Raw genomic sequence first — 20,803 nt, 5'->3', positions numbered from 1 at the left:
CAATAACCTATCAAGAAGAAGATCACCTCATTATTCAGAAGGGGCACATATTACATCTTGTACAAAATGCAAGACATTTTGTTAGGAGAATTGATCACTTCTTAAGTGTTTATGACAATGTGAAGAAGCACCCTCAAACTACTTGACAACACTATTGTGTAGTGACACCAGATTGAGACATTCAAGGTTAAGATATTTTGGGCACGAAGGGAGCCATGAGTACCCACATTGGGGCATGACCAAAAACCCAGATCATGTTGAGATGACAAGATTCAAACCAAGAAGACATTGAGAATGAGTCTTACAACTTGGAGTGTCAAGGGAAAACCTGGATATGAGTAGAGCTTACCTTGTAAAGAAAACCAACTGAGCATCAATCAATTGCAGAGTCCTGAAAGAAAAATTGAGAAAGCGTAATTGACCCAAGGATAGAATGAGGCCTCAATATCATATTACTGGCCGTAGAAAGAATTCGAGAAAGAAAATGTATCCTCCGAAATGAAGACAGAAAACAAAGACCATAATATAATTGGACAGATCTTTAGAAGTTGTAAACTGCTATACCGATATCTACGTAAACCCTAGAGAAGAATGATCAAAAGGAAGAGGCAGGTTCCCCATCTTGGAGTCAAAAGAAAATTAGATCAGTATTTATATGCATGAGAACATCATTTGCATAAAATATGCATTGCATTGCATTTGCATTTCACACATAAATATTTGGTTTTTACAGATCTTCCAAGAAAAAAGATTCATGATATCCAAATCCCAATAAATGGAAGCTAGAATTCAAACCTCAAATACAGGTTATCATGTTTAAGGAGGCAAAACCTGAAGAACATGATGGGTCTAATCCACAGAGGAAACATTGTTTTAAAGTGGGGCATGTTGCCCAACAATTAAGTCGTTTTATAAGTGAAAAAATGAGAAAGGTTTCTCATTCAAATTTGAAAATTGAAATTTTTGAAAAGTAAGAAAGGTTTCTTACCTAGTAAAATATTTCCAAAATTTATAAATCCTTCGGGTCATCTATAAGACCTTCGGCCAGGATGTTTTCACATGAGAAAGGTTTCTCATTTAAATTTAAAATTGAAATTTTTGAAAAGTAAGAAATGTTTCTTACCTAGTAAACTATTTTCAAAATTAAATCCTTCGGGTCATCAGTAAGTCTTCTGAGCATGATGATCAAATCCATCAGTAAGTCTTCCGAGCATGATGATCAAATCCATCATTAAGTCTTATGAGCATGATGATCAAATCCATCAATAAGTCTTCCGAGCATGATGATCAAATCCATCAGTAAGTCTTCCGAGCATGATGATCAAAACCATCAGTAAGTCTTCCGAGCATGATGATCAAATCCATCAGTAAGTCTTCCGAGCATAATGATCAAATCCATTAGTAAGTCTTCCGAGCATAATGATCAAATCCATCTGTAAGTCTTTCTAGCATGATGCTTAAATCCTTTGGGCCATCTTAATCCTTCACCGAAGTGTAGTGAAGCAAATTCATTAGTAAGCCTTCTGAGCATGACGATAAAGTCCTCCGGGCCATTTTAAGCCTTCACGGAAGAATAGTGAAGTAAATCCATCTATCTGATATTCCCTTCAGAAGAAGTGGAACATATCATTTTTTTAAAGATTTGATATTCCCTGAGTGACAGCGGAACAAGTCTACCCTGATTCAATGGATCAACTTTCCCAGATCTGATATTCCCTCAGAGGAAGCGGAACAGATCCCTCTCTTTCAAGATTTGATATTCCCTGAGTGACAATGGAACAAGTCTACCATGATTCAATGAATCAACTTTCCCAGATCTGATATTCCCTCAAGGAAGCGAAATAGATCCATCTCTTTCAAGATTCGATATTCCCTGAGTGATAACGGAACAAGTCTACCCTGATTCAATGGATCAACTTTCTCAGAACTGATATTCCCTCAGAGGAAGCGGAACAGATCCCTCTCTTTCAAGATTTGATATTCCCTGAGTGACAACGGAACAAGTCTACCCTGATTCAATGGATCAACTTTCCCAGATCTGATATTCCCTCAGAGAAAGCAGAACAGATCCCTCTCTTTCAAGATTTGATATTCCTTGAGTGACAGCATAACAAGTCTACCCTGATTCAATGGATCAACTTTCCCAGATCTGATATTCCCTCAGAAAAAGCAGAACATATCCCTCTCTTTCAAGATTTGATATTCCCTGAGTGACAGCGGAATAAGTCTACCCTGATTCAATGGATTAACTTTCCCAGATCTGATATTCCATCAGAAGAAGCGGAACAAATTCCTCTTTTTCAAGATTTGATATTCCCTGAGTGACAGCGGAACAAATCTACCCCGATTCAATGGATCAACTCTCCCATATCTGATATTCCCTCAGAGGAAGCGGAACAGATCTCTTTCTTTCAAGATTTGATATTCCCTCAGTGACAGCGGAACAAATCTGCCCCGATTCAATAGATCAACTCTCCCAGATCTGATATTCCCTCAGAGGAAGCCGAACAGATCTCTCTCTCTTTCAAGATTTGATATTCCCTGAGTGACAGCGGAACAAATCTTCCCGATTCAATGGATCAACTCTCCCATATCTGATATTCCCTCAGAGGAAGCCGAACAGATCTCTCTCTCTTTCAAGATTTGATATTCCCTGAGTGACAGTGGAACAAGTCTACTCTGATTCAATGAATCAACATCTCCAGATTTGATATTCCCTGAGTGACAGCGGAACAGATCCCTCATCATATTTCAAACCATGAAGTTGACCAGACGAAAAAAATGCATTGTATTTTCATCTTTACCCTATTCTTGTTGACACAAGAATGCGCAAAGAGGGGCAGCTGTCTACACTCATTTTTTCGTCTCGTCTTTTAATATTTTATTATTATTATTATTATTATTAATTATTATTATTGTATTTTACATGCAGGCTAAATACAAATAAATTCCAGAGCCCATTACAAAGCTCAACATCAACCCAATTACATGACCCAGCTTGAAGCCCAAGTACCACACCCTTGCAGCACCATCACATGAAGCACCCAAATCTTCAGAGGACGTCATTGCATACGCCCAAATATTCACCTGCTCCAGTCAAAGTCTCACCAAAAATAAAGAAATTATCATGCAACGACAAAGGAATTTGGTGAAGAAAATGGAGATAAAAAACTGGGGGGCAGTTAACGAAAGGAGTAGAGAGAAAAAAATGGAGAACATGAAAACAACGGGGCAAGTAGAAAACACGAAACAAAAGGGGGTTCTACTCTTATCATCGAAAAAAAGGCAGTGTATGTAAACATGATTCCTAACCCATATGAAAAGATCAAATGGTGTAACCAAAAGGATTCAGCTTTTTTAGGAATATTCTTTATCTTTTAGGAATATTCAACCAGGTTATATTCTTTATCTTTTAGGAATATTAAGTAATATTACATATTTGTCGTTTTTTAAGCAACTAAGAATAAGGTGGTAAGCTAATATTGAGTTACCTGTTGATGATTCGTATCTCGATCGGAGTTGGTATTAGACGTGACTCTTTTAATCTTAATTTCACAACATAGAACAAGAACAATTTATACAACCCAAATTAAAAAATCCATCAATAAGAAAATCGCAGCAAATAATGAAAATCCTTTCTTTTATGAGAGGAACCAACTAATTAGAAAGTAGTCCCAAAATAAAAGTTCTTACTTATCCGGTCTGACGAATTATGCTGTCGTCACTCGGAAACAAAACTTCACCGAGTTACAGGTATGCCTTTCATCTCCCAATCCTTGCCATTTGATTACGGGGTTTCGGGATCTTTTTTATGGGGTTTTTGAGCAATAGAGATGGTGGTCATTTTGTCTTGATTGGGGATATAGGGTTTAGTGTTGAGAGTTTAATTAGGTTAGCTTGGAGTTATCTTCGTGGTGGTTTTGAGTCTAGTTTGGCACTGATTCACTGTGTTTTCATTTATTTTGAGGTCTCGGTTGTGATGAGAAAGAAGAAGGTAGATGCTGGGTTAGAGAAAAGAAGAGAGGAGTGTTCAAAGTCGCTCAGGTTGAAGGATGAGGGGTCGAGCGGTCGGAGGGAGGAAGCGTTGGTGAGTGGCGATGAAGCGACAGTCCACCTCCTTCTCTGGTTCTTAGCATCGTTGATGTGAGTGAAGAGTAGAAAAGAATGAGTAGCCGAGAGAAGAGAGTGAAGAAGAAAAGTAAAGAGCAGCTGAATTGTTTTAGAATTATGTTAGGTTTAGTTGAAAAATAACTTTTATATTACATCATTTGGGTAAATTAGTGATTAGCCATCGTATTTTAATGGTAAAGTTTAATTTTAGTCCCTTATATATTTTATGTTAATTCTGGCATAATAATTTAATAATTTATAATTTTAGTTCTATTTTTATTTTTGCATGTTTATGATTTTTGTTTCTACTTTTGCTTTGACTTCCTATTTATTTTAATTGTAATGGGTAACTGATTTACTTTCCATATTTGTTTGATTATAATTTGCAGAATATTATATGTGTTTATATATGACTTTGTGTACTTTACGTATATATGGTATATTTTATATATGTTAAATGTATCCCATAATTGGATTTTATATTTTGTGTGATAAGTGGTGATCTGTACATATATGCATTATTCTAATTATGATAATATGTAAATGTACATACTAAACACGTAAACATTTTTTTGTAGGTTTACATTAAATATGTAATTAGCAAATAGGCCCAATTTTCATTCATTTTGGAATCATATTAACATTTACACTCATTTCCTTTAATATATGTCCATTAAAAATCTATTCTCCATATTTATGTTATGATATATATCATTAATTGCATAGTGCATATATATATACCGTATATATGTTTGTATTAATTGCATAGAATTAAAGTTTTCTTATATTGTTTTATATGTAAGTTATTTGTACCTTCGTGTATATATTTAAAGCCCGATTCATAAATAGATTTTGACATAAACACTACTTGACTCGAATCAAAATAAATTGATTAAGGGTAATATTCGATCATTTAAAAATTATCAAAAGAAGCTTTCTAATACGTAAATATTTAATCCATTTTTAAATATATCATTAAGTATTAATACTAGAACTTACATTTTAAATTTGAGCTCCTATGTTCATTAATTTTTCATAATTTGACACTTTAATTAGGAAATGCCTTAATTTACTTTTAGTTTAATTAGGAAAAATAAAATTTTGTTTGATTACATTGTTTTTACAAATATAAGGCATTGTTCACTTATTAAGGAATTAATAGTATATCTTCCGCGATCGTGCTTAGGGGCTGAATACTAGTAATTCCTTGAATAAGTCGACATCATTTTCAAAACCACATCATGATTTTTAAAAATGAGGCAATATTCAGTTATTAGGCACAATAGCTGATCTCCCGCATTTACGCTCGGGGGCGAATGCTATCTGTCTCGATAAACGAATACCCTTTTCAACTTTGTATCTTTCATGATTTTTAAATTAAATAAAGATCGAACTCCAAATTTCTGATTTTAAATATAGGGTAATCAACTGGTACAAATTTTTGGGCGCTTGTGGGGATGCTAATCCTTCCCCACGCATAAGCGACTCCCGAACCTGATTTCTGGATTTTCGCAGACCTTCAAACCCGATATTTTGATAAAAACAAAAATGTTTTATTAAAAGCATCCGGTTTTTATGGTGTTCCAATCTCACCTTAAATGATTGGTGGCGACTCTTCACCTTTCAAAACAATTTTCAAAGAGAAAACCCTCGAGTCGATATCGGTCTTCTCCCTCCGGGTGAAAAACAGTTACGACATAGTGCATATAATATCTAATTAATTATATGTTAGACCAAGACCACACATTTAGTACATGGGTTATTGCCTAAGAGGTTGGTAACGTGGGGGCAACATCATATACTAGATGAGACAACTTTACTTTCCGGGAGGACTGCCCCCAACCACATTTTTAAAAATTTAGTGATTGCACAAATAAATGATCTTGGTGATAAAAGAATTATTGTTATTTTTTGAAGTTTCGGATTCAAGTACTGTAAACATTAAGTGTCAAATGGTTGAGATTAATCTAGAGACAGATATTGCCTAATACTTATCCTAGATTAATAAAAAAAAGATTTAGTGACTAAAATGATACATAAACTAAAGATTAGGAGCTACTAGTGTACTTAACCCTTATTATTATCGGTGCTACCACAATCCAATAGCAAACATTGCACCGGAAAATCCGAATGTGGAGTGGGTCGAATCAGAGTATGGCGACGGTCACGAGATAAAAGAAAATGGTTATGTTATGGTCGGTGGTCCCAATCATGATTCTCAACATGTGGTTAACTCAGAGTTTGAAAATGGTGGTTTGGAGGATTTTGGAGATGAAGATGAGGGGTCTAGTCTGGAAGGGAGCCAAAAAGATGTATTGGTTGAAGTTCCCAAATCAGACGAGGATGTTAAGCCATCTGCTGATGCAATCATTGCACCGGAGAACCTGGGTGTGGAGAGGGTCGAATCGAAGTATGGAAACGGTCACAAGATAGAGGAACATGGTTCTGTTATGGTGGAATCTATTGACAAGGTTGTCGTGTCTGATATGAAAGAATCGAATGATATCGACTCTGTTGAAGTTTCAGCTCCAATATCAATTCTTGACCAGTCTGTTAAAGTAGGAGAAGAAGATATAGATACGCGGGTTGAGGAGGAAGGCTTCGTTTCTGAGGATGATGTTGTGGAGCTGATTTTTGGGAGCTCTGAAACTACGAAACAGGTAGTGAATGAGGTAGATTCAGATTATCAGTTAGGGACGGAGAGTCATCAGATTGTCGTAGACTCAGATGAAGAAGCTGAAGCTGAGAGGGAACACGAAGCTAAAGAGCTACTAGATTCTGCTGCATTGGCTGCTCTTTTGAAAGTTGCAGCAAGATATGAAGAAGCCGAAGCTGAGAGGGAATATGAAGCAAAAGAGCTACTCAGTTCTATTACATTGTCTGCTCTTTTGAAAGCTGCAGCAGGTGGCGGATCAGATGGTGTTGGCCTCAAAATCGCTTCTAGTGATGGCTCCAGAGTATTTCCTCTTGATCACCCTGCTTATTCAGGTTCTTCAGTGCATTCTTCGAAAGTTGCTCCACCGTCAAATACAGTTGACAATGCATCGAAGGACAAGATAAGTGATGAATATAAGCGGAGGTTTGAAAAGTTGCAACTAACAAGAGTGAAGTTCTTGAGACTTGTACAGAGACTAGGTCATTCTCACACTGATCCAATGGTAGCACAGGTGCTGCACCGGCTGGCCCTTGCCTCTGGTAGTCTTTTCAGTCAATAATTCACCCTTGAATCTGCAAAGTGGGTGGCGATGCAGCTTGAAGCGGAAGGTAAAGATGACTTGGACTTTTCTTTGAACATTTTGGTTCTTGGAAAAACTGGAGTGGGAAAGAGTGCAAGCGTTAATTCAATTTTGTGCGAGCAAAAATCCAGAATTGATGCTTTTCTACCGGCAACAACAGCCGTGAAGGAGATTGTTGGAACAGTTGATGAAGTTGAGTTGAGAATCTTTGATACACCTGGTCTCCGGTCACCTGTGACAGAAGAAGCTTCTAGTCGTAAACTATTAGCTTCGATTAAGAGGTTCGTAAAGAAATTCCCACCCAATGTTGTTCTCTATGTTGATCGTGTTGGGGAAATCGGGTTATTTCTAACACGAACATAGTTTTAAAATTGACCTAAAATGTCAAGATCAAAACCACCAAAGGTTGCAGCGGATAAACATTTCAAACTATTGAATTTTGAAACACAATGGAAAAAACCGAATAAAAACAATAAAGAATAGACCACACCAAATTTACAAGGTTCGACAAGAATATCGTCTACTCCTCGGGCACCACACCAGATGATAACTTCACTATCAACAAATATTACAACAAATGAAATTCTTTAGAATTCCCAAAGTGAGAGAATGAAGAAAACAAGAGGAATAAAGAACTTGTTTTTGAGATGATTTCTAATGAAATATTTAGGCCTATTTATAGTTGAGTTCTAAGGACTAAACTTATAAATAACCTAATATTTAAAGGACCAAAATGAAAAATAAGTTGACCACCTACCAAAGATTTTTCCAATGAGTTGGCCACCAACCAAGATTAATTTTTCAATAAGTTATCCACCAACCAAGATTAAATTTCTAATCTTGCCAAACTTAATTTCAAGTCAAACATAACAAATATCCACCTTGACTTGAAATTACCAAGGCTACTCAACTTCTTCAACTCCCCAAATTTGATGTCGTGCCTCTAATTGCGCTCACAAGCGCCACACACCCGAAGGTGTTCATACTTTCAGGATGTTAATCAAGTTTAAACAATGATTGAACTTGATTACTGTTACTACCTTGGTCATCATATCTGCATGATTTTCTGTTGTCGCAATTTTCTGAAGCAGAATCTTTCTTTCTTCAAAGATCTCTCGCACAAAGTGATACCTCACGTCGATATGATTAGTCCTTAAATGGTAGACTTGATTTTTTGCTAAGTGAATAGCGCTCTGACTGTCACAATAGAGATTAATGTGACTTTGAACAACTCCCAAGTCTTTCATCAACCTGTTAAGCCAAATTGCTTCCTTCACAACTTCTGAAACTGCCATGTATTCTGCCTCTATAGTAGACAAAGCCACTGTAGATTGCAAAGTAGACTTCCAACTTACTGGGGCTTTAGAAAGAGTAAACAAATACCCAGTAGTTGATCGATGCTTATCCAAATCACCAGCATAGTCGGAATCAACATAACCAACCACACACTGACCAAGTGCTTCATCATGTTCAAAAACTAAACCAACATCCACGGTTTGTTAGAGATACCGTAGAATCCATTTCACAACTTGTCAATGTCCTTCTCCAGGATCATGCATGTACCTGCTCACAACTCCAACTGCTTGTGAAATGTCAGGACGCGTATACACCATTGCATACTTCAAGCTCCCAACTGCATTAGCATATGGAACTTTTGCCATATACTCTCGTTCTTTGTTAGTTTTAGGAGATAATTGAGAACTAAGTTTCAAATGAGAAGCCAATGGGATACTTACATGTTTGGTATTTTCATTCATTCAAAACATTGTAATACCCTTCTCATATACTGCTTCTGTGTTAAACAAAGCTTCCCTTTCTGTCTATCTCTGCTTATCTCCATACCAAGAATCTTCTTGGCCTCACCTAGATCTTTCATCTCAAACTCTTGATTCAACTGAGCCTTTAATTTGTCTATCTCCTTTTGACTTTTCGAAGCGATCAATATATCTTCAACGTACAAGAGAAGATAAATGAAAGATCTATCTTTGAGCTTTTGCAAATACACACAATGATCATATTTATTTCTAATGTACTTTTGCCTCCTCCTAAAGCTATCAAATCGCTTGTACCACTGCCTCGGAGATTGCTTCAATCCATATAGCGATTTGTTCAGCTTACAAACCCATTTCTCACAGCCACCATCTTTGTATCCTTCTGGCTGAGTCATATAGATCTCCTCTTCTAAATCAATGTGCAAGAAAGCCGTCTTTACATCAAGTTGAGCTAGCTCCAAATTCAACTGTGCTACCAAGGCCAATAATATTCTAATGGAGGAATGCTTCACAACAGGGGAAAATACTTCATTGAAGTCGATTCCCTCCTTTTGAGCGTAGCCTTTAGCTACCAACGTGCCTTATAGCGAACATCTTTCTTGTTATGAGATCCATCTTTATTTGTAAATACCCACTTGCATCCAATTACTTTTTTACCTTTCGGTAATTGTGTCAGTTTCCAAGTGTTGTTCTTTTGGAGAGATTGCATTTGTTCATCCATGGAAATTTTCCGCTTATCATTTTCCAAGCTTTGTATTGCTTCTTGGTAAGTGATAGGGATATCATCATCAAAAACTGGAAGAGCATAGGCCACTATATCAACAAATCGAGCAGGTCTACGAATTTCTCTCCTTGGCCTTGTAACTGCAAGTGGTTTTGGTGTCTCCAATGGTTCTTGGGCTTGAACCTTTTCATCTTCTGATTCTTCTATTGGAGTTGAAGAATCAGTTGCATCAACTTCTGGGATCATCGTCTGTTGAAACTCCACCTATTTTAGAGTATGCTCCACCTGATGCGGAGTACTACTTGTCTGGACAGCTTCATTTTTTACCTTCTTTACTAGGGCAGATTCATCAAATGTAACATTTATGCTACAAATTATCTTCTTGGTGTCTAAACACCAAAGGCGGAATCCCTTCACTCCATAGGTGATTCCCATAAAGAGAGCATTCTTTACTCTCGGATCAAGCTTGGTTTCCTTCACATGATAATAAGCAGTGGATCCAAATACATGTATGGAATCATAATCAGTAGTTGGTTTTCCAGACCATACCTCCAATGGTGTTTTTCCTCCTATCGCTGATGATGGCAGACGATTGATGAGATGGCCATCATATGTCACAACCTCAGCCCAAAATACATTGTCTAACTCAACATTAGACAACATACATCGAACTTTCTCCAATAGTTTTCAATTCATACGCTCTGCCACTCCATTCTGTTGTTGTGTATTTCTAACAATGAAGTGTCGAACAATATCTTACTCATGGCAAACATCAAAGAATGGGTAACTTTTATATTCCCCTCCATTGTTCGTCCTAAGACGTTTGATCTTTCTACCAGTCTGGTTCTCGATCATATTTTTCCATTTCAGGAAAATTCGAAGTACTTCATCTTTAGACTTCATAGGATACACCCAAACTCTTCTGGAAAAGTCATCTACAAAAGTTACAAAATAATGGTTTCCTCCCAAAAACGATGTCTTTGAAGGACCCCATACATCTAAGTGAATATAATCCACAATACCTTTTGTATTATGTATAGTGGTGCCAAACTTCACTCTCTTCTGCTTTCCCATAACAAATGCTCGCAAAAGTTCAATTTGCAAGCCTTTGCACCTTTCAACAATCCTTTATTTGCCAGAATTTGCAAGGATTTCTCTCCAGCATGTCCCAACCGCATATGCCACAACTGGGTTGCGTCCAAATCATCACCTCCGGAAGCTGCTGCAACTGCTCCAATAATTGTACTACCTTGGTAGTAATACAAATTATTTTTCCTGATGCCCTTCATCATCACAAGTGCGCCATATGTGACTTTTAAAACTCCATCTATCATAGTGACTACTGAGCCTTTGGATTCCAAGGCTCCCAACGAGATGAGATTTTTCTTCAAATTGGGCACGTATCGAACATCAGTCAGAACTCTGGTTGATCCATCTTGATTCTTCAATCGAATTACACCTATCCCAACAGTTTTACAGGCATTGTCATTGCCCATATAAACAACTCTTGCATTTAGTTCTACTAAATCGGAGAACCACTCTCGATTAGGGGACATATGATAGGTGTAACCCGAATCTAATATCCATTCATCTAAATGGAATATTGTTGTTGTTGATGAAGCAACCAATGATATGTCAGAGTCATTTGCATAATGCTCTGCAACACATGCATCTGGAGCAGCTTTTCATTTCTTCTTTAGCTTCGGACAATCTTTCTTCCAATGGCCTTTCTCATGACAAAAGGCGCATTCATCTTTTCCCAGTCTAGAATTCGACTTTGATCTCCCTCTCCACTTTGGCTTTTGACTTTTCGAGCGACCTTTTTCCACCATGACCTCTGTTGCTTCATACTTGCTCTCCTTCTTGGTTTTCTTCCTGAGCTCATAATTATACAAAGCAGCAGTTACATCTTTAAGGGTAACATTATCCTTGCCATGAAGTAACGTTGTCTCAAGGTGCTCAAATTCATCTAGAAGAAATGACAACAACATCAAGACCAAATCTTCATCTTTGAAGGTTTCATCCATGCCCAATACGTCTGCCACTAGCTCATTGAACGCAGTGATGTGTTCATTCATATTGGTGTCTGGTTGATAATCAAATCTGAACAATCTTTTCTTCATGTGGAGACGATTCTGAGAGCTTTTCTTTAGGAATTTTTCCTCCAATGCTTTCCACATCTTATTTGCAGAAGTCTCGTTCTTGTAGCCATACTTCTGCTCCCTGGAAAGACAAGATCGAATCGTGTTGCATGTCAAACGATTGATTGTTCCCCATTCTTTCTCCTCCATATATTCGGGTTTTTCTTCCTCAATGGCGATGTCTAAACCTTGTTGGAATAAAGCGTCTAACACCTCGCCTTGTCACATGCCAAAATGACTGGACCCATCGAACAACTCCACCGAGAAATTTGCTTTTGACATCATCCTCCTCACTGGTCCAGAAAAAGAGCTTGATGTCTCAACTGATCCGTATTTTGGCATTTTAATTCCAACGCACATTATTTAATAGCACGAACTGTATCTTTTCAGCAACGGAACTGCCAGGATAACCTCAACCGCAGCTCTGATGCCAATTATTGGGAAAATCGGGTTATTTCCCACACGAACGTAGTTTCAAAATTGACCTAAAATGTCAAGATCAAAACCACCAAAGGTTGCACAACAGATAAACCTGTCAAACTATTGAATATTGAAACACAATAAAAAAATTGAATAAAAGCAATAAAGGAGAGAACACACCAAATTTACGAGGTTCGTCGGGAATATCGTCTACTCCTCAGGCACCACACCGGATGATAACTTCACTATCAACAAATGGAATTCTTTAGAATTCCTAAAGTGAGAGAATGAAGAAAACAAGAGGAAGAGAGAACTTGTTTTTGGGATGATTTCTAATGAAATACTTAGGCCTATTTATAGTTGAGTTCTAAGGACTAAACTTATAAATAACCTAATATTTTATGGACCAAACATGAAAAATAAGTTAGCCACCTACCAAAGATTTTTCCAATGAGTTTGCCACCTACAAAAGATTTTTCAATAAGTTAGCCACCAACCAAGATTAAATTTATAATCTTGCCAAACTTAATTTCAAGTCAAACATAACAAATCGTTTAGGCACTCATGACAAAGATCTTGCTGATGGTCTATTACTGAAGTCTCTCACCGATTCTCTTGGTTCATCAAAATGGCAAAATGCCATTGTAACTATCTCTCATGCTGCATCTGCTACCCCAGAAGGGACAATTGGAGAACCCTTAAGCTTTGAGGTTTTAGTTGCTCAAAGGTCCCATGTGATTCGTCGAGCTATCAGCCAAGCAGTTGGCGATCTACGTCTAATGAATCCGAGTATGATGCAACCCATAGCTCTTGTTGAGAACCATCCATCAGGTCAGAGAGAAAAAAAATGGAGAAACGTTGCTTCCGAATGGGCAAAGTTGGAGGTTACAGTTGCTATTCGTATGCTATTCGATGAAGATCTCGTCTGAAGCAAGTTCTCTGTCTAAACCTGGTGAACATGTTGATCACCGGAAGCTTTTTGGCTTTCGACTTCGATCCCCACCTCTACCTTACTGTCTTCACTGCTGCAATCCCGACCTCATCCGAAACTACCTAACAATGATGAGAGTGAGGATTTTGACTTGGACACTGAGTTGAGAGATGCGACACATTCTGAAGAATAAGAAGATAATGATGAATATGACCAGCTTCTGCCATTCAAGCCTTTGAAGAGATCTCATGTCGATAAAATTAGGTGGTGTTTGTTTTCACTGTTCTACCTCTTCAAACCTCTTATGTTTGCGCCGCGCAGATCACACGCAGACATTGGGCTTCACAGACCATTTGATTTTTAGAAGACAGAAGCTCTTCTAATGTTTGGGCGTGGTCTACGCGGCGCAGACGTGTCCTTATGACTGCAGACATCTTCTAACCTCTTCAAAGAGGTTTTATATTTAATTTTATATTATAGATATTAATTTTAATATTAATTTTTAAATAAATTAAATATTAATTTTTTAATATTATATTATAGATATTAATTTTAATATAAATTTTTTAAATAAATTACATATTAACTTTTTAATATTATATTATAGATATTAATTTTAATATTAATTTTTAAATAAATTAAATATTAATTTTTTAATATTATATTATAGATATTTAATTTTATATCATATAAATTATTTTATATATTATTAAAATTTTATATTTATTTTAATTATTTTGATTTAAGTTTAAATATAATATATTTTTTTGAATTTGTTATTTTTAAATTATATTTAAACTTTTTATACGAAATGTAAGTATTTAAACCATATTGCTTAATAAAAAAATGAGTTCATTGTTTGATAATTAAGATTTTAAAATATAAAAAAATTATAAATTATGTTTTTAAAATTTTAAAATATAATCACAATTAAATAAAAAAATAATCATAAAATAATTTGTTAAATTAAAAAATATTTTCTAAAAATATCATATAATTATAAAAATAAATTATGAATATATATTTAAAAAATTAAAAGTATTACGTAATTACATATTTAATAATAGTTTAATGATAATTAATTTTTTAAAAAAGAGGTGTGTATGATTCATTGATTAATAATAGTTTAATGATAATTAATGTTATGCCATATGATAATAAAATTCAAAATTTAATATTATTATATAACTTTAGATAATTTAATGTTTAAAAAAATCATATAATTTAATGATCATTTATAAATTTTATTCTATAAAACTTATAAAACTAATAATACATGTGATTATGTGAAACTTATAATAGAATTAATAAAGTGAGGTTTGTTTTTCTAAAAAAATTATTATTGTAATTGTATGAATTATTTAAATTTCAGTATTGTAAAACTAAAATTATTTAAATCTCAGTATTGCAAAACTCTTTTAAGTTTAAAAATCAATTTATTTATATTTCAGTTTATTTTAACAATCTGCAGACATTAAAAAACAAACAGTCTTCTTCTTGCAGACTGCAGACTTTTGGTTCACCTCTTCTGCTGCAGATGTCTGCAGATGTTGTCCGCAGACTGCAGACCTTTTACCTCTGCAAAAACAAACACCACCTTAGCAAAGAGCAGAGAAAAGCTTACCATGAGGAGTATGATTATCGCATTAAGCTACTTCTAAAGAAACAATGGAGAGAGGAGGTGAAAAAGAATGAGGGAAATTAAGAAAAGAAAAGATGGTGATAAATAGAGATGCACAGAAGCCGGATTTCAATCCGATCCGGATCGGATAAAAACCGATCCGGTTTTTTCTCTCAACCCAAAAATCGGATTTTAAAAAAACCGGTTCGGATCCTAATCGGTTTGGAGGGTCGGATGGTGTAACCGGTGTAACCGGTTTCGGTTTGCAAAAAACCGGTTTTTTTAAAAAACCGGATTTTTTCGGATAAAATTCCAGTTTTTTAAAAAACCCGGTTTTTTATCCGGATAAAAAATCGGTTTTTTATCCGGTTTGAAAAAAACCGGTTTTTAATCCGGTAAAAAAACCGGTCGTTCAATTTTTTCCCAAACCGGTTATACTATCCGGTTTTTAAATATCCGATCCGGTTTAAAAAAACCGGTTTTTCCAAAATCCGATTTCGTATATTTTTTACCCAAAATCGGATATTCGGATTTTTTGTGCACCTCTAGTGATAATAATGGTTATGTCGGAGATTATGGAAACACGGAAGACGGTGATCCAGCTACTATACAGGTCCCTTTGCCTGACATGGTACTCCATCCTTCGTTTGACAGAGACCACCGCACTTACCGGTACCGGTTTTTGGATTCTGCTTCACAACTTCTCACTAGGCCAGTTTTGGATCCACATCCTTGGGATCGTGATATCGGGTATGACGGTGCCTCAAAAGTAGTATTGCCATAGCTGGTTATTTCCCTGGTGCATTTGCTGTTCAAATCACAAAGGATAAAAGAGAATTCAAAGTCCATTTGGATTCCTCAGTCCGTGCAAAACATGGAGAGATCTTGCTTAAGGGGCGAAACAAAATTCAGAAATTTTGAAACAAATCAAACGACCGCTGGCTTATCAATTACTTTACTAGGTGAAAATGTGGCCACCGGACTTAAGATTGATGATCAGATTGCAGTAGGAAAACGCTTGCTTTTGACTGGAAGTGCCGGAACTACGAGATCCCAAGGCAATACAGCATATGGAGATAATATCGAAATCTGGCTAAAGGATATGGATTTTCCCATCAAGCAAATTCAGACCTCATTCGGACTGGCTTTGGTGAAATGGAAGCAAGATCTGGGTCCAATGGTGGTTCGTGTCGGATTGAACAAGAAGCAGAGTGGACAAATCAGTGTCAAAACAAGCAGCTCGGATCAGTTACACATAGCACTGGTTTCTCTTATTCCGATTGCAGCCTCCGTCATTCGGATGATCTACCCTGGCTCTGATTTTAAAAGTAATGCATATTAGAACTTTCATTACAGTAGGTGCGAAATTTTGTTTAGTTTAGAAAACTTAGTAGGGTGTTTTGTGCTGAAACTTCAATGAAATAGAACCTACTTATTCAGTGGTGTTGACCAACTTTATTCATTGTGCAACTGTAAATTACTCGAATCAGCTTGATTAAGCTCACTTACCTCCAAAATGAACATGGTTTGATTATTAAACTGGTTAAATCATATGATAAAAGTCATACAAGATCCCAAACCACCACTCAAACAATAATAATAATAATAATAATAATAATGAATCATGTCAGATTCTACTTTACAGGGATCAAAAGCCACATGCCTGTTAGAATCTTCGTTGGCTGAAGTTCAAATATTTATTTCATCACTTATTGGAGCTGAGCTGCCTAATTTTCTAATGGCTGCTGCAACAACTATGGTTCCTCCAAGTCGTCGCTGTGGATTGTTATATCCTATTGAAATGCAAGTATATTATTATCATTCAATTTGTTTCAGAATCGCAATGTTCGAGATGGCATGCAATGCAATCCTGAAAACCATTAATAAGTGGATACCTGAGCCTGCAGTAGCTGATGCGGTTGCTGTTCTTGTGCCATTGTGTAGGGTTGGGGTTGTGACATTCTATAATAAGGCTCCTTGAGGTCGAGTTTGCATGATGAGGTCTGAAGAATTCCTCCTTGTTCGGCTCCGGGCCCCCACATTTTAGCTATAAGATGTATATACATGCTTCGTTAGGGAAATAAAACCGCAAATTAGAAACACAGAAACCAAGCTCAACACCAACCTGACAACGTTAGATATATGGTATAACTTTGAGCGTTATGGGCAATCATGTGAAGTCGGCCTGTAATTTCTTGCCCGGCCATTACGTAAATTGGCTGAGCAAGAACACATCGTATCTGGTACCAGTGGGTTGTAGGAGCACCAGGGGCAGTGGTAAGCCATCTTTGCACAGAGCTGTTGGTAAAACATTTTGACAGAAGATTGAATGAAACCATAGATCGACGAAAATGCAAAATTGAAAATATTACCTCCCATTAAACAGGACATCGAACCAACAGGCCAACCCATGCACTCTAGTCCCGACAGATGCGATGAACTTCAATGGAATATCTATTTCATACAAGTCCTCTTCCTGCAAAAAGGCGAAGATCATGATGACTACACGTTTAACTAATAACCATCTAGCGAGGTCCTGTATTCAGAGAAATGAACTCTAAATCAAACAGCTTTGACTAAGTTAAAAAAAATATTGCATGATTCAGAAAAATGGTCCTAATATCCCATGGATATTAATGTCAACCTACAAAACAATGGTTTATCGAGCTCAACTCATGCTTAATAAAAAAACTTTGTTACTCGACTCGTTGCTCGTTAAGCTCGTTAAAATTTTGCTCGAGTCATGCTTGTTAAAAAAATTTGTTGCTCGACTTGTTCTCGTTAAGCTCGTTACTCGTCTCGTTGCACATTATTCTCACCAAAAAAAAATTCTTATTTTTTTAACTATAGGTAAAATCTACTATACTATATAAAGCTTAATATAAACGTAAAATGATAAATTTAACCAAAAAATTATCAAAAGAGTATATGAAACAAATTCAAAGTCTAAACCCTAAAACAAAAATCCACAAATACATTAAAATAATAATTAGAGTTTAATTTTTGGGTGTAGTAAAATAATAATTATTAATTAATAATTTAGTATTTTTATTAGGATATTAATAGATTAGTAATTTATCATCTATTAGTAAATTAATAAATTTTTTAATGAAATAAATTTTTTAAGATAACTAGTAAAAAATTATAAAAAAAATTAACGAGCTGCTCGCGAACTTATCGAGTCGAGTTGGACTTTTCTCGACTCAGCTCCTTAAGGTCTCGAGTTGAGCTTTTATCGTGTTTTGAGTTGAGTTTGAACTGCTCAACTCATTAAGCACCCATGTAACACCCGAAATCCGTATATTCATACCTATACAGATTAAGGATGTCAACCGTATTTCGAAAACCATTATCCAATTAATAATAGCGATTTAAAATTTATTTTCTTACAATGATAATTGATATTATAATAATATCATATCATGTAATTTATATTTTGTTATAGCAAATTTAATTCAAAATATTTTTTAAATGAACAGTACCCGTGAACAGTGTATCGATGCGCTACAGTAACGTGAACAGTGCATCAATGAATCAAAACATCGAATTAATATTATTCATCGATACCCTACAGTAACTGCTACAGTGCATCGATACGCTACATTATCTGCTACAGTAATTTCAACATTATACAAAACTCATAAAATTTCCATTTTGTTTCCAAATTTGTTCAACAAAATAAATTAAAACATTTATAATTACATGCCACTAATAAAACTAACATTACAACTTAGGATGTCTTACTGATATTGAAATATACTTCTCGATCTTTGATGACGCTTTAAACTCTTTATTCCATTACTGACTTTTTACCTACGCGTGAAAATCATCACACAGTAAATACATACTTAGTGAGGCAATTAAACAATAAACAATGCAATACAAATCATGTTATCAATATATCCAATTTTTACCAAAGATTTCTTATCAATAAACATATCATTTAATCCATAAGCTCGTAAGCTTATTTTACCAATATACTTACCATTATTCCATAAGCTCGTAAGCTTATTTTACCAATATTCTTACCATTATTCCATAAGCTCGTAAGCTTATTTTACCACTATACTTACCTTTATTCCATAAGCTCGTAAGTTTATTTTATCAATCTACTTACTATAATTTCACAATAAATTTGTACAATTCATATAATTTTCTTATAATATTAACACTCTCAGTACTCTATCTAGAATATCATATACTTAATATGATTTCTTCCTCATTTTAGCACACGAAGTGTCCTATGCGAGAATTCATATCATTAGTATGATTCCTTTACCATTTTTAGCACATGAAGTGCCCTATATGAAAATCCATACTATTAATATGATTTCCTTATCCTTGTAGCACCCTTAGTGCTTTTTCTGAAAATCCACACACTCTCCACACACTCAGTATGATTCCCTTACCATTTTAGCACATATAATGCCCTATCTGGAAATCCATATATTCAATATGATTTCCTTATCATTTTAGCACACTCAGTGCTCTATATGGAAATTCATACACTCAGTATGATTTCCTTATCTTTTTAGCACTCAGTGCTCCATATGGAAATCCATACACTCAGTATGATTTCCTTATCATTTTAGCACACATAGTGTCATTTGGTAATCACTATACATACATTAATAAATCATGTTATTTTAACTATTACCACATGTACGTGCATAATTAGATGCACTTACCTGGTTCGCCTTGCTTATAAATCCTGATTAGCAAGATAATTACTTTGAGACTTGGCCCTTGCCTTTCGCCTTACTCGACTCGAAAGCTTTATTTCGATCTATCTCCCATTCATTGAGTACATGTATATTACCAATTGCTAGTGTATTTACTAACCATTATAACACTTACACAACAACCCATCAATTTTCCAGAATTCAGACAACTCGCACTACCTTTAAAGAATCAGTATTTTGTATTCAAATACACACTAGAATTTAATTTCGTTTCTTTCATTGAAAACTAGACTCGGATACGAATCTATCTATATAAAGAACTCCTCCTAATTCATTCTGTACAATTTATGGTGAATTTTCAAAGTTGATCAACAGAATCTGTTTTGCAGAATCTGTTGTCCGAATTTTCTGACCTTTCCTCGGTTAAAAATTAATATCTTTTTTTATTCACCTTGAAATTGATCCCCGTTTATTTTAAAAGAAACTAGATCGATATATGAACACAATATATAAAAATAACCTCGAAATTATTTTTATATAATTTTTGATGAATTTTCGAACCTACAACCAGATTTAAAAATCCAAACTGTTTTCTTTAACTTCATTCTTAGGTTCTTCATCAATTATTACTATCAATTCTTTAAAATCACTTAACTCTTCAAAATCCATAAAACACAAGAATCAAAATCCCCTTCATCAACTTAAGATGAACTTGAACATGAAACCCTAGTAATATTCATGTCAAAATGTAGAGAACTGAACGTAGAACATTTTTCCTAATCACACCCAAGTCTAATTCTAAACAAGATTACTTCAAAATTCAAAACAAGAATACCTACCTTGCAAGCTTGGGGTGTCGATTATGGATGAAGAAGAAGATGAAGTTGCTCTTCCATGATTGATATTTTATGATAATTTAATCTATCACATGACAATATATATTATGATAGCATTTTTTTTATTCAATCCTATAGGAATTTCCATGTTTGCCATTAATGAATTTCCATATTCACAATAAAACCAAGAAATCTGATCATTAACATATTACAAAGTCAAACATGAATTATTTTGACTTTTATTTCTGAAATTCACCTTAAATTTTCAAATCTTGCGTTTTAGTCACTAAATTCCACTATTTCGATTAAATCTGAAAAATTGAACAATTC

The 20,803-nt window shown here is 35.2% G+C and overlaps 1 pseudogene; it reads left to right on the top strand.

Annotated features, from left to right (window-relative positions):
* Window positions 1-6,227: 6,227 nt before the first annotated feature.
* LOC120178444 lies at window positions 6,228-16,312 on the top strand (annotated as a pseudogene).
* Window positions 16,313-20,803: the final 4,491 nt, after the last annotated feature.

Source organism: Hibiscus syriacus, unplaced genomic scaffold (assembly GCF_006381635.1).
Source record: "Hibiscus syriacus cultivar Baekdansim isolate YM2019G1 unplaced genomic scaffold, ASM638163v2 tig00112349_pilon, whole genome shotgun sequence".
NCBI lineage: Eukaryota > Viridiplantae > Streptophyta > Magnoliopsida > Malvales > Malvaceae > Hibiscus > Hibiscus syriacus.
This window is presented reverse-complemented; position numbering and strand designations above follow the sequence as displayed.